This window comes from Mustela erminea, chromosome 3, assembly GCF_009829155.1.
Source record: "Mustela erminea isolate mMusErm1 chromosome 3, mMusErm1.Pri, whole genome shotgun sequence".
Lineage (NCBI taxonomy): Eukaryota > Metazoa > Chordata > Mammalia > Carnivora > Mustelidae > Mustela > Mustela erminea.
The window spans coordinates 36,607,937-36,620,561 of NC_045616.1; the positions used below are offsets into that span (position 1 = coordinate 36,607,937).

The 12,625-nt window shown below is 34.8% G+C and overlaps 1 long non-coding RNA gene across 1 annotated transcript in view; it reads right to left on the minus strand.

Annotated features, from left to right (window-relative positions):
- LOC116586070 overlaps positions 1 to 2,566 on the minus strand; it is a 132,127-nt gene extending 129,561 nt beyond the window's left edge. The window contains exon 1 of the long non-coding RNA XR_004283880.1: positions 2,503 to 2,566. This is a non-coding gene — a long non-coding RNA (uncharacterized LOC116586070). The remainder of the gene's footprint in view (positions 1 to 2,502) is intronic.
- Between the last annotated feature and the right edge of the window lie 10,059 nt (positions 2,567 to 12,625).

Here is a 12,625-nt window from a genome sequence, read left to right on the forward strand (position 1 = left end):
GTGGTTTTTTAGTATCAGCCAGTAAAAGTTACAACTAGAATCCAATCTTCAAAGGGGAAAATGACTCTATTTTGCATGATATCATCATAGCTTAGATCAGTGTCAATAAACTTTGTTTCTCGAAAGGGGTCAGGCAGTAAATATTTTGCCTTTGAAAGCTACCTGTTCTCTGTCAGAACTACTCAAATCTATAATTGTTACAAAACAACAACTGTAGAAAACACATAAGTGAATGGTGATAACTGTGTTCTAGTAAATATTTGCCACACACACACACAAAAAAGTAGCTAACGGGCTGATTTGGGCCCACAAGACACAAGAGAAATCCTTTCTGGAGGTCTGCAGATAGATGAAACATAATTAATTAAATTTAATGTAATCTTTTAATTTTTTATTGGGTATTTGGTCAGTTTTAGTAAGGGTATAGCTAGGCCAACTGAAATCTTTAAAATTTAATCCTCTTTCATCTCTCCCACTTCCGTACTGCTTTAGACAATAGGGAGTGGTTGAGGAAAAAGCTATTTGAAATTCCAACAACTGAAATCATAGTTTTACCCTAAGGAAGGAATAATGGAATGGTGGGAATGGTGATGGGGCTGATGATAGAATCAAATAGAAAGGGAATATTGTTTTGGCAATTATGTGGACATGTCCTGCTTATATTAAGGACAATAATAATAAAGAAATACCAACCTGGTCACACAAAGACTGTCATTTGTCTTTTTGAATTCTATTTTTTTTTTTGTGCTTAAACAACATATTTTTTCTTCTAGTGTTTCTTTTCTGTATAATATTGACAAACATCTTTGTTTGGACTAGTATAGAGAAGATTTATTATTCATGGATTATTCTAATTGCTTAACTTAGAAGCTATTAATTTGGTCTTCAATTTTTCTTTTTCTGAGCAAAGTTTATGAAGTGCTCAGTAAGCTCTTATAATTCCAAGAGGGTACTATATGCCTTCTAGTTTTTTGTTTTTTAACGAAATCTATGACCTCAGGTTTAAGACTTTAACCAAAAATGTTAACAAGACAGTTAAGACAGTTGTAATATCTTCTCCCTGAGACTAGAATTTCCTCTTAAAACAGTAATGATAGGACCTAGAAAGTCTAACATGATTTTTTTTAATTTATAAGACTGCAGTTTTAAAAATATGCATTGTATTTTAGAAGTTTTATATTTTAAAAAATTGACAATAGACTTCAGAGTTCCCATATATTTTGTACCCAGTTCCCCATTATTAACCTGACATTAATATGGACAAACCAATATCGATACATTATGTATTCACAAAATTTCCTACTTTATTCAGATTTCAATTTTTTATGTAATGTATTCTTATGTTCTAGAATCTCATCCAGGGTCCCTCATGTCTTTAGCCTTCTCATAAGTTACTTTTTGGACTTCTCTTGTTTTTTATTAACTTCGCAGTTTTGAAGGTCAATTATTGTGTAGAATGCCTCTCTTTGGAATCTTCCTGTGTTTTTTCTCGGGATTAAATCAGAGTTATGGGTTTTGGTTTTGGGGGAGGAACACCAGAGGAAATGTAATTTTTATCATATCTTTCAAGGACACAGACAATCAACATAGTTTATCACTGTTGATGTTGACCTTAACTGCCTAGCTGAGGTGGTTTGTCATGTTTCTCCACTGTAAGATTTATTTATTTGTCTGAGAGAGAGGGCAGGCACAAGCAGGGGAGCTGCAGGCAGAGCGAAAAGCAGGCTCGGGCTGAGCAATGTTTCTCCATCATAAGGTTACTCTTACTTTCTCCCTTTCCAAATTAGACTCTTTGGAAAGAAGTCACATTGTGCAGCCCACACTTAAGGAATGGAGAGTTATATTCCCATTTATAAAGATCATGTATCTACATAAATTATTTGGAAATCTTCTGTATAAGAGATGTTTCTCTCCTCCTAACTTTATTTATTTATTTATTTATTTATTTATTTATTCAAACAGTTATTTATCTAAGTTCAGACCCATAGGTATTTATTTTATGCTTTGGGTTATAATGCAATACTACTTTATTTTCTTACTCAGATTATTCCAGTTCCATCCAATGGGAATTCTTTTAGTTCCCCTTATCACAGTACCCCCATCAAACTGTGTATGTGTGTTTTTAGTTGCCTTCTATTATCTGATGATCCACACTCATTTTGTACATATTGTGCTCAAGTCCTTAAGTCAGCCATTTCTCCAGAAGGCTTTTGGTTTAAAGACTGGTATAGACATCAAGATCTAAGAGCTAGGACTGGATTCTTAACTAATCATGTTTGATAGGAAATCCCTTGGAGAAACTGTCTATTCAAAGTTATCCAAAATATCATTAATTGCCGTTGGCAAAATCCTGCCAGAGTTTCAAATATTTAGTTATATTTACATTATAACATTTGTACATGTAAGGTGGACAATGAATCAGAGTTTCGTTGATGAGATCCACATAAAATAACACTAAACAACAGACATACAAGAGACAAGAATCTCGGCACTACACCTTACCTTATTCTTCAGTGCCTTGTGCAGTTAAGCAGATTTCAATCAAGAGGCTATGCTGAGGTCAAAAAAGATAGGAGTAAAATCATAGGCAGCACTGGAAGTAAAAAATAGACATGCTCATCATAAGTAAAAACTAACTCAACTTTCCAGACTCTGGGATTCTGAAAAGGCAGTCATTGCAAGGTCCTGTTGTATTCTACCCAGAGTGACCTGGGCTAAGTATGATCTAAGTGGCAGCACCAAAAATGGTGCAAGAAAACTAACCTCAGCACCATTAAGGAAAGCATTTATTTGAAAACGCTACAACAGGTTCAGCTTTGAAAGAGTATTTTATCTTTAAGAAAGAGCGCAGAGTTTTTGTAGTGCTTTTCAGAGTAATAAAATGACGTAAATTTAGGAAATGTTGGTTATAAACATTTCTTGGAACAGGGAGAGATTGTTCTTGTAGTTTACCAGCTGATAGCTAGGGAATTCTGATATAGCAAAAGCGACAACGACAATGCGCTTACTGCACATGAGGTCTACCATGACAGTTGGGAGGAACAGTTTTGGGAGCTGAAAACATAGTGGGAAATTTTTAGAGTTTATCATGCATTATTATAGTAAGCAACAGTGCTCTTCAACTTAGAGCACTGTTAAGTATTGTACTCCCCACATGTATTATTTTCCTTAATTTTAAAGTATTAAGTAAATGTAGTAAGAAAACTGTATGAAAGTATTAGGTACTTTTAGTATGTATCTTTCAGAATGCCTCCTTGTACATGTTAGGTCCTTTTGAGAGAAAATACTGATGCTTAGCACTAATAACTAAATATTACTAGGTAAAATATCTTTAGGTATAATGGCTAATTGCCTACCTACTTGCTAATTTTGTGGGATTTTCTGATTCCATTTTTAGTTTTATCAAGAGTTTTTACCTTGGAACTTAGTATTTTACTATTAGTAAAATAGTAATATACATTCTTCATTCAAATGTAATATGGTAGAAAAAACTGAGAGAAAAATTTGTCAGCTTCTCTAACTTTCTACAGAGAGAGCTGGAGGATTAGGTAGGAAGTATGTTTCATTCAAGCTGCATGGCCCTTATCTCAATGAGCTGTACACTAGACATGGAACTCTTGCCCTTCTAAATGAATGATCAACTCCAGCCTCAAAAGTTTATATAATTTTCTATGCCTCTGCAGGCGTTAAGCCATAATTCCTGAGTTCATACCATGCATACAACCATCAGTCTCTGTTTACAGGCACACACAGTGGGCTTATTTGTTTATTTTTAGATGTAGTGCCCCTTTGAGTATCAATGTGTATAAACATGAATCAGGAAAAAAAAAGTGTGACAGAATACTAGAGGGCAATATTTAATTTTGCTTTAAAAATGAGCTCTCACCTATTTCTCATGTGTCAAAAATGAAGCTTGTAATTTCCCAAAGGTGTGCAGTGGGAAATAGATAATATTTGGAAATTCATCAGTGGGCCTTTTTCCTATAATGAAAAATATAGACGTGAAAAGATTGTTCCTGATAGCCAGGGTAGCATTTAGGAAAATATGGAAAGAGATCTTAATAGTAAACTGAACATAAACAAATATGCCATTAAAAATTCAGTCATTTCTCTCTCAGCTTTCAGTATGACAGAAACATGGAAACATATATATAATCAGTGAATCAAAGGGACAGTGGCTGCATTTTCCCCCCTCAGCTCCTAGCATTGTGGGCTCAATTTTGTTTAAGCATAGAAAAGGGCATCAAAACCCAAGAATGAACAAAATAAAGGGAAACAACACTGGCTTTTGGAAGAACTCTGATCAGATATGCTCTTCCTCTGTAAGTATCTTTATTTATTTAGTGGGAGACTTCTGTCTGGACACTAGGACATTTATTATTTACCATTATTATCCACTGTGCCTTCTAACTTCAGTTGGGAGTAGCATTCAAAAAAATAATAAATCAATTAGTTGAAATGATTAAAAACAGTAAGCAAGCATACACAATTTCACTTTGAAAATTTAACAAAAAGATCAATTTCTATTTTATTTAGGCTACTATGTAGTCACTTGCCAATATACTTTTTTTTGTCCTTAACTTGTCAAGAGTAATCTACCTCATTACCTTGTGTTTTTAATATCCCTTTTTGTAGACAATCTGGAATCCTTTTAGTCTTCATAAATTTGAAACTGCTCTCTAACGATAACACATAATAATTAATTATGTGTAAAATAGAGACTCTGTATCTTCTTATGTTATACATATGTGTTCCATTTTACTGTTCTTGGAGTGAATTCTGTGTTGCTATTTAAAAATATGAAAAAATTACATAGCAACATCAAAAGTAGAACAGACTAAGATACTCTGTCATTTAATTCATTTTTCTTTTTATATTGCAAATAAATCTGTCACATGGCTAAATTATGGCTCAAATATTAGATGAGTCATTTTACATATTAAGATTAGACAGATTCACTGAACTGGGAATTCAGAGCAGGGAGAGAGACAAAGCACAGACTGGAAGTTTGATGAACTAGACTTCAGCAGGTAAAGACATGGTGAAAGATGATTCAAATAAAGACCTTTACTGCATATGACACGGATTCTAGAGCTCTAGCAAAATTGGATCAAATACACTGGGAAGCTATAGACCACTATTTTTAAATAACTCTTGAGGATTGGAACATGGCTAAGGGTCAGAAAGAAAACTCCAGGCTAGCTTATCCGTCTGGCATTTGGAAGGAAAATATCATTAGTAATTTTAAATTAGCTTAAGAGAGAAGGACTCTGATAACAACCATAATTTTCTAAGGCATAAGATGTACCTTTACGCAGGACAGGGAAGTTTCCTGAAATAAAAAATGAGACGACATATTCATCTTGATCTTAGTATATCTTTGGATTCCCCCCTTTATGGGATAATAATGACTTTAGAATATAAAAAATAGACCACACAGCTATCCAGAATGCATACAGTAGCTTGATAATAATATAAGAATCACAATGTTAATAAATAAACTTTATTTTCCTTCTGGAATTAATAAAAAATTCCTCTAGGGAACTTACTGACTCTGAATCCTTGATGGTCCATTTAAGACATAGGAACAGTATTTAATTAAAAGTGGGTTCCTAAAAGGGATATAAATTCTTCTTCCTTGTACTCATGTCTTTTTGACTAATTTCACAATAGGCTTAAATTTGGTTAAGAGGAAACAAAAAAAGGTCTGAACTAGCCTTGCAGCTGTTGCTGCTGGTATTAATGCTAATACTTTTACACACTGCAACCCCTAGGCAAAAGACAAAGATTCAGGGTTATTGTCTCTAGCACTCACCAGCTGGGCAGTCAGATGCAAGGCCCTTTTTCCTTGCTAATTAACCATACTGGACCCCCTGATTCACCCACACATGAGTTAACAATGTTCTATATGAGAATATTGGGGATGTCTGATGGATTCACTGGTTGAACCATCAAAAACAAAACAAAAAAAGTTGATTATCAAAAGTACAACCTAATGTGAAATACAGATCAAAACCATGATGAGATACCACCTCACACTAGTAAGAATAGCTAAAATTAACACGTCATGAAACAACAAATGTTGGTGAGGAGGTGGAGAAAGGGGAACGCTCTTACACTGCTGTTGGGAATGCAAGCTGGTACAGCAACTCCTGAAAACAGTATGAAGCTTCCTTAAGAAGTTAAAAATGGAGCTACCTTACGACCCAGTAAAGGATATAATAGTAGTGATCCAAAGGGGCAAGCACCTACAACCCGATGTTCATAGTAGCAATGACCACAATAGCCAAACTATGGAAAGAGCCCAGATGTTCATTGACAGATGAATGGAAAAGATGTGGTATATATATAAAATGAAATATTACTCAGCCATCAAAAAAATGAAATCTTAGCATTTGCAAGTATGTGGATAGAGCTAGAAGGTATTATGGTAAGCAAAATAGAAGTCATTTAGAGAAGACAGTTATCCTCTGATTTCACTCCTAGGTGGAATTTAAGAAACAAAGCAGAGGATGATAGGGGAAGAGGGGGGGAATAAAATAAGATGAAAACAGAGAGGAAGACAAATCATAAGAAACTTTTAACAGGAAATAAACTAAGGGCTGCTGGAGTGGAGAGGGGTAGGAGGATGGAGTAAATGGGTGATGGGCATTAAGGAGGGCAAGTGATATAATGAGCACTGGATATTATATAAAACTGATAAATCACTGAACTCTATCTCTGAAACCAGTAATACACTGTGTGTTAATTAGCTGAGTTTAAATAAAATAAAATTTAAAAAAAATTTTTTAAAGTTCAACCTGATGTAAATAAACTCAACACATCCACGTAAAAAACAGGGATAGACATGAGATAACGTTCTGTTTTGTTAGGAAAATTATAATTTAAATAAACTTTTTCATCAATTTTGGTAACCTCTATAAATTTTGATATATTCTCCACTGTTAAAACTGATGAGAGAATACACATGCAATGGTTGAAAGGTTTTTCTCCATAGCTATTTTCTTTCCATGGGATATTTTGATATAGTAAAAGAATATCTGAATTCCATCAATGATAGCAAGTTGATGAAAAATCATTTCAGTAAATACTGAGCTCCTACATAAATCAAAAATGGCGTTTAAGACCCTTCAACTTGACTATTTCTGAGGTACTCAGTTTCATTTCCTGCCTATCAAAGATGAGGCTGGTACTCATTTTGCTATTTTGACAGCATATTTTTGTGTCATGACATTTCAAATCACCTGGGTATACCAACACAAGACTCAGAAAAAAACTTAATTGTGAGTGAAAACTTATTTGCTTCTAGTTTATAAAAATGTCTTATGTCTCCAAAATAGGACAAGAATATTATAGAGACAACACAGTTCTTATGTATTTGGGATATTTTTAAATATTTATATTATCATAAAAGAAAACACTCATTTCAAAAGAGTACAAAAGGAAATACACTAAAATATGAGTCTCACAGGAGTTCTATTTCCCATAGGTATACACACTCTCAATATGTCTATATGTACATATGTTTGTTTATCTTTTCACACAATTATAGGAATAGTCAATTAACTAATGGAAAAAGAAATACAGATAGCTATTAATACAAGAAAACAGATTTTTCACAATATAATGATCAAATAATATTTTTACCCATCAAATTTGAAAATGCATAATGTAGGGAAGCAGAAACTCTTAGATGCTACTACAGGAGTCAATGATTTAGAACTACCAGTTACCATCTTTTTTTTCCCCCCCAAAGATTTTATTTATTTGACAGAGAGAGGGAATACAAGCATGGGGAGTGGGAGAGGGAGAAGGAGGTTTTCTGCTGAGCAGGGAGCTCAATGCAGGGCTCAATCCCAGGACCCCAGGATATGATCTGAGCTGAAGGCAGATGCTTAATGACTGAGCCACCCAGGCACCCCCCAGTTACCACCTTCAACACACATAATTAAACAAATTTTTGTTTTATTATTATTTTTCTTATTGGCTTGCACATGATATTTATATAGAATAAGCGTCTTATTGTAGAATTTGAGGTGTCGATTTTTTCCAATTTATAATTTATCTTTTGACTGCACTTCCAGTACTGATTTTGTACATAAAAGTTCAAATTTGAATCATTTTATGCCATCAAATTAATTAGTTCTTATGGTCTTCTTAGTTTCTGTCTTTAAAAGTTTTTCTCTAGGGGCACCTGGGTGGCTCAGTGGGTTAAGCCGCTGCCTTCGGCTCAGGTCATGATCTCAGGGTCCTGGGATGGAGTCCCGCATCAGGCTCTCTGCTCAGCAGGGAGCCTGCTTCCCTCTCTCTCTCTCTCTGCCTGCCTCTCTGTCTACTTGTGATCTCTCTCTGTCATATAAATAAATATAATCTTTTAAAAAAAAAAGTTTTTCTCTATACAAATCCTAAAAAAGAAAGGCTTACTCTTGTTTTTATTGTTTTACATGTGATTTTGTGTACTGGTTTAATTAAAGATTTTATTACCAAATATTAATCATAAAGTAAATGAGAAAGACTTATATAATAGGTCTATCCATATTTAGACAAATTAATTTTTGCTCTATTGGCTTAATTTTTCTTTGATTAAATATTTTAAGTAAGTTTAAAAATATCACATTTCAGCTTTCTATTTTACCTAAAAACCCCAGCATGCCTACCTAAAAAAAATTTTACACAGTTACTGAGCTATAAGAATTTCAAAATTTGGGGTACAAATTATTTATTAAATGAAATATTGAAACAAGTTCCGGTAAGGTTTCTACAAGAATAATTAAGAGACAAAGAGGACCCACTTTTAACAAAGAATCCTGAAGATGAGTTCTTTGAAATCAAAGCCATCAACCCATCACATATCATTATTTCCTATCCTAGTTTAATAATAATCATTGTACTATATATTTTGAGAGATAAAGATTTTAAAAGGTTAATTGTTTTCAAAAATTAACCATTTTGCAATGTTCAGATCCAACCTGGTTAACTAATGATTTTGTATGATAAATGAAAAATTTCTATAGACATCCTAGCTACACTTATCTCTCTTCCAGTAAGTATACACTAATGGCAGAGACTTAAAAGTTATCAATATCAGAAGTATTGTCATAAGCAGCTAAATTCATAATAATCAATGGAAGTAATTGAAGAAGAGCCTTAAAATTATTTAATCAAAGTAGCATTATTCAACTATGAAACTAAAATAATACACTGTCCAATTTGCAATACAGTATTGATAATGAAATTTTTTAGATTTCTGGAAAAAAAATGTAGTTGTTATTGATCTTAACATACTCTAAAAATAGAATTCAGATATATCCACTTAGGAAGTATTGACTGATTCCTTCTCTTTTCTCCTTCCTGACTACAGATTCATACATATGTATACTTTCTCAGAACCCATTTTAGGGGCAATCTTCACTTATTTTAAGCCACATTTATGATACAGTAAAATGATGGCATGATGTACCCCGGTAAATATAGAATATCAGACTCATTGCTTTTGCCCAAATGCTTTCTCTTCTTTTCTCTTTGTCTCAACAATCTTTTCCTCCAATTTTATTCAGAATTGAGACCCCTGGGTATATTTTAAAATTGTTTTTCTGGGGCACCTGGGTGGCTCAGTCATTAAGCATCTGCCTTCGGCTCAAGTCGCGATCCCAGAGTCCTGGGATCGAGCCCCACATCAGGCTCCCAGCTTGGCAGGAACCCTCCTTCTCCCTCTCCCACTACCCTTGCTTGTGTTCCCTCGCTGTGTCTCTGTCAAACAAATAAATAAACTCTTTTTAAAAAATTGTTTTTCCATGTAACTTCTAAAGTTCTCATTTTTCCACTCAAAAAACACAAACTTTGGGGTGCCTGGGTGGCTCAGAGGGTTAAACCTCTGCGTTTGCTTGGGTCATGATCTCAGGGCCTTGAGGACAGAGACCTGCACTGGGATCTCTGCTCAGCAGAGAACCTGCTTCCCCCTCTCTCTCTGCCTGCATCTCCAACGACTTGTTATCTCTCTGTCAAATAAATAAAATCTTAAAAAAAAAAAAACTTCAATGTATAATTAATTTTTAATTTTTGATCATTTTCATTATATTCACTCTTTTCTATTCACAAATATATTTTTACCAAAGAAAGAGGTGAAAAGATGAAATTTTAAAGTGGAACAAAAATGTATATGAAACACAAAACATAAAGTAAATCATTCACATATCACAGGTTAAAAAACAGACAAGTCATTTTAGGCCTAAAGCAAAATGATGATCTCTCCATGACAGGGATTTTATATCTAATTCAAAAGAAATGGGAAGAAAGACCATTGACTAATAATAGCAAATATCATAAAAAGAGACATTTTGATGTCACTTTACCTTTCATTCATTGAAAAGGATAGATCATGGTTTGTTTGTGATGTCAAAGAATGACAAGAAGATAGAAAAATGAAAAGAATAACTGAACAATATCTTATTCTCAAAAGATGTCAATTATGCCACTTATATGTTGTGTAAATGTTGTGATTATGTTTACTTTGAACTATTTTAAACTGTGTGTACTTCAAACACAAGAATACTGAGATAACGTTATTGTCAATGTGATTTCAGCAAACTCTCTCTCTCTAATTTGTAAGTATTTGAATCTAAATTGGACTTAAGTAAATCTCTCCTAAAATCTGGTATAAAAAATAATTTACCTCAGAGACTTCATTAAGTTTTGACAAGAAGTGCACATTAAAACTAGAATGTAGAGGAGACAAGATGGCGGAGGAGTAGCAGACTGAAATGACATCAGGACCCAGGAGTTCAGCCAGATACTTATGAAAGCATTCCAAATACCTACAAACTCAACAAGAGATAGAAGAGAAGAAGAGCAGCAATTCTAGGAACAGAAAATAGACCACTTTCTGAAAGGTAGGACATGTGGAGAAGTGAATCCAAAGCAATGGGAAGACAGACCTCAGGGGGAGGGGCTGGCTCCGGGCAAGCGGTGGAGCAGTGGAGCACAAAATCAGAACTTTTAAAAGTCTGCTCACTAAAGGACATTGTTCCAGAGGCTAATCAGGGGTGGAGGCCTAAGGAGGACAGAGGGGTCTCAGGTCCAATGGGGTCAAAGAAAGATTGGGGGTGTCTGAGTGTGGCAGAGCTCCCAGGTATCAGAGCAGGGAAACCTACTACAGAGACAGAGCTGAGGAGTGAGCTGTCAGATCTGGCTTACCTTAAGCCATGATCTGAGGCACAGCTGGACCACTGCTCTTTGAGCAGGGACTCCACAAGCGGCAGATCCAGGAAGACTTACTTTCCTCCTCTGGAAGAAGCAGTGCAACAGGAATCTGCTGGGTTTGGAGACTCCAAACAGGGCCGTGCGCCAGAGATAGAAATGCTCAGTCACAGGCTGGGTGAGCACAGAGCCTGGCTGGAAACCAGGGAGACGGGAGTGATTGACTGTTTTTCTCTAAGGGTGCACTGAGAAGTGGGGCCCCGAGCTCTCGGCTCCTCCTGACTAGAGACTGGGAGGCCGCCATCTTCATTCTCCTCTTCCAGAGCTCTACAGAACGCCATCAGGGAACAAAAGCTCCAGAAAGCAAACCCAAGCACATTACTTAGCATGACCCCTGGCAAGGGTGGTGCAATTCCACCTTGGGCAAAGACATTTGACAATCATTGCAAAAGGTCCCCTCCTCTAGAAGTTCAGTAAGAACATCCAGCCAAGACCAAGCTCATGGATCAAGGAGAACAGTGGAGCTCGAGAGCAAGGGGAAAGCAAGGCATAGAATTCATGGCTTTTCCCCCATGATCCTTTAGTCTTGCAAAGTTATAAATTGTTTTCATTTTATTTTTTTTTCTTATTCTATTTTTAACTTTTCCTCTTTCCTCTTTTAATGTTCTTTAACTAGTTTATCTTAACAATACCTTTCTTAAAAAAAATCTTTTTAAACTTTCATTGTTATAATCATATTTTATTCCTTTATTGTATTTAACCTTATTTTTTATATTAACTATAGGGTTTTTTTTTTTTCCTAAAAAATGCTGGGATACAATTTCTTCTAATAGACCAAAATATACACTAAATCTAGCACATGGCTTTGTTCTAAGCTCCAGCCTGAGCACATTCTCTCCTTTCTTTTTTCTTTTTCCAACCAACGTATTTTATCAATTCCTTTTTTAGAATTTTTTTTATTTTACTTTTCTCTTTACAATCATATTCCATCCGTTCATCATAAATACTCTTATTTTTGTGTATATATATGTTTCCTTCTTTAAAATTTTGGGAGGTAGTTTCTTCTAAGAGACCAAAATACATCAAAAATCAAGTGGGTGTCTCTGCACTATTCAACAGTCTAATATACAGATACATATTTTTTAATTTATTTTTTATTTTTCATTTTTCTTTTTTCCCTTTTCGTCTCTCCCCAGTTTTGGGTCTCTTCTGATTTAGTTCTGGGGTCTTTGGCACCTTTTGAGTATTTTATTTTCTCGTTCATATATTCTTATCTGGATAAAATGACAAGGTGGAAAACTCACCACAAAAAAAAAAAAAAGGAGTAAGAGGTAGTACCAAAGGATATGGAGCTAATTAATATGGACATTGGTAATGTGTCAGAACTAGATTTCAAAATGACAATTCTCCAGGTGCTAGCTGGGCTCGA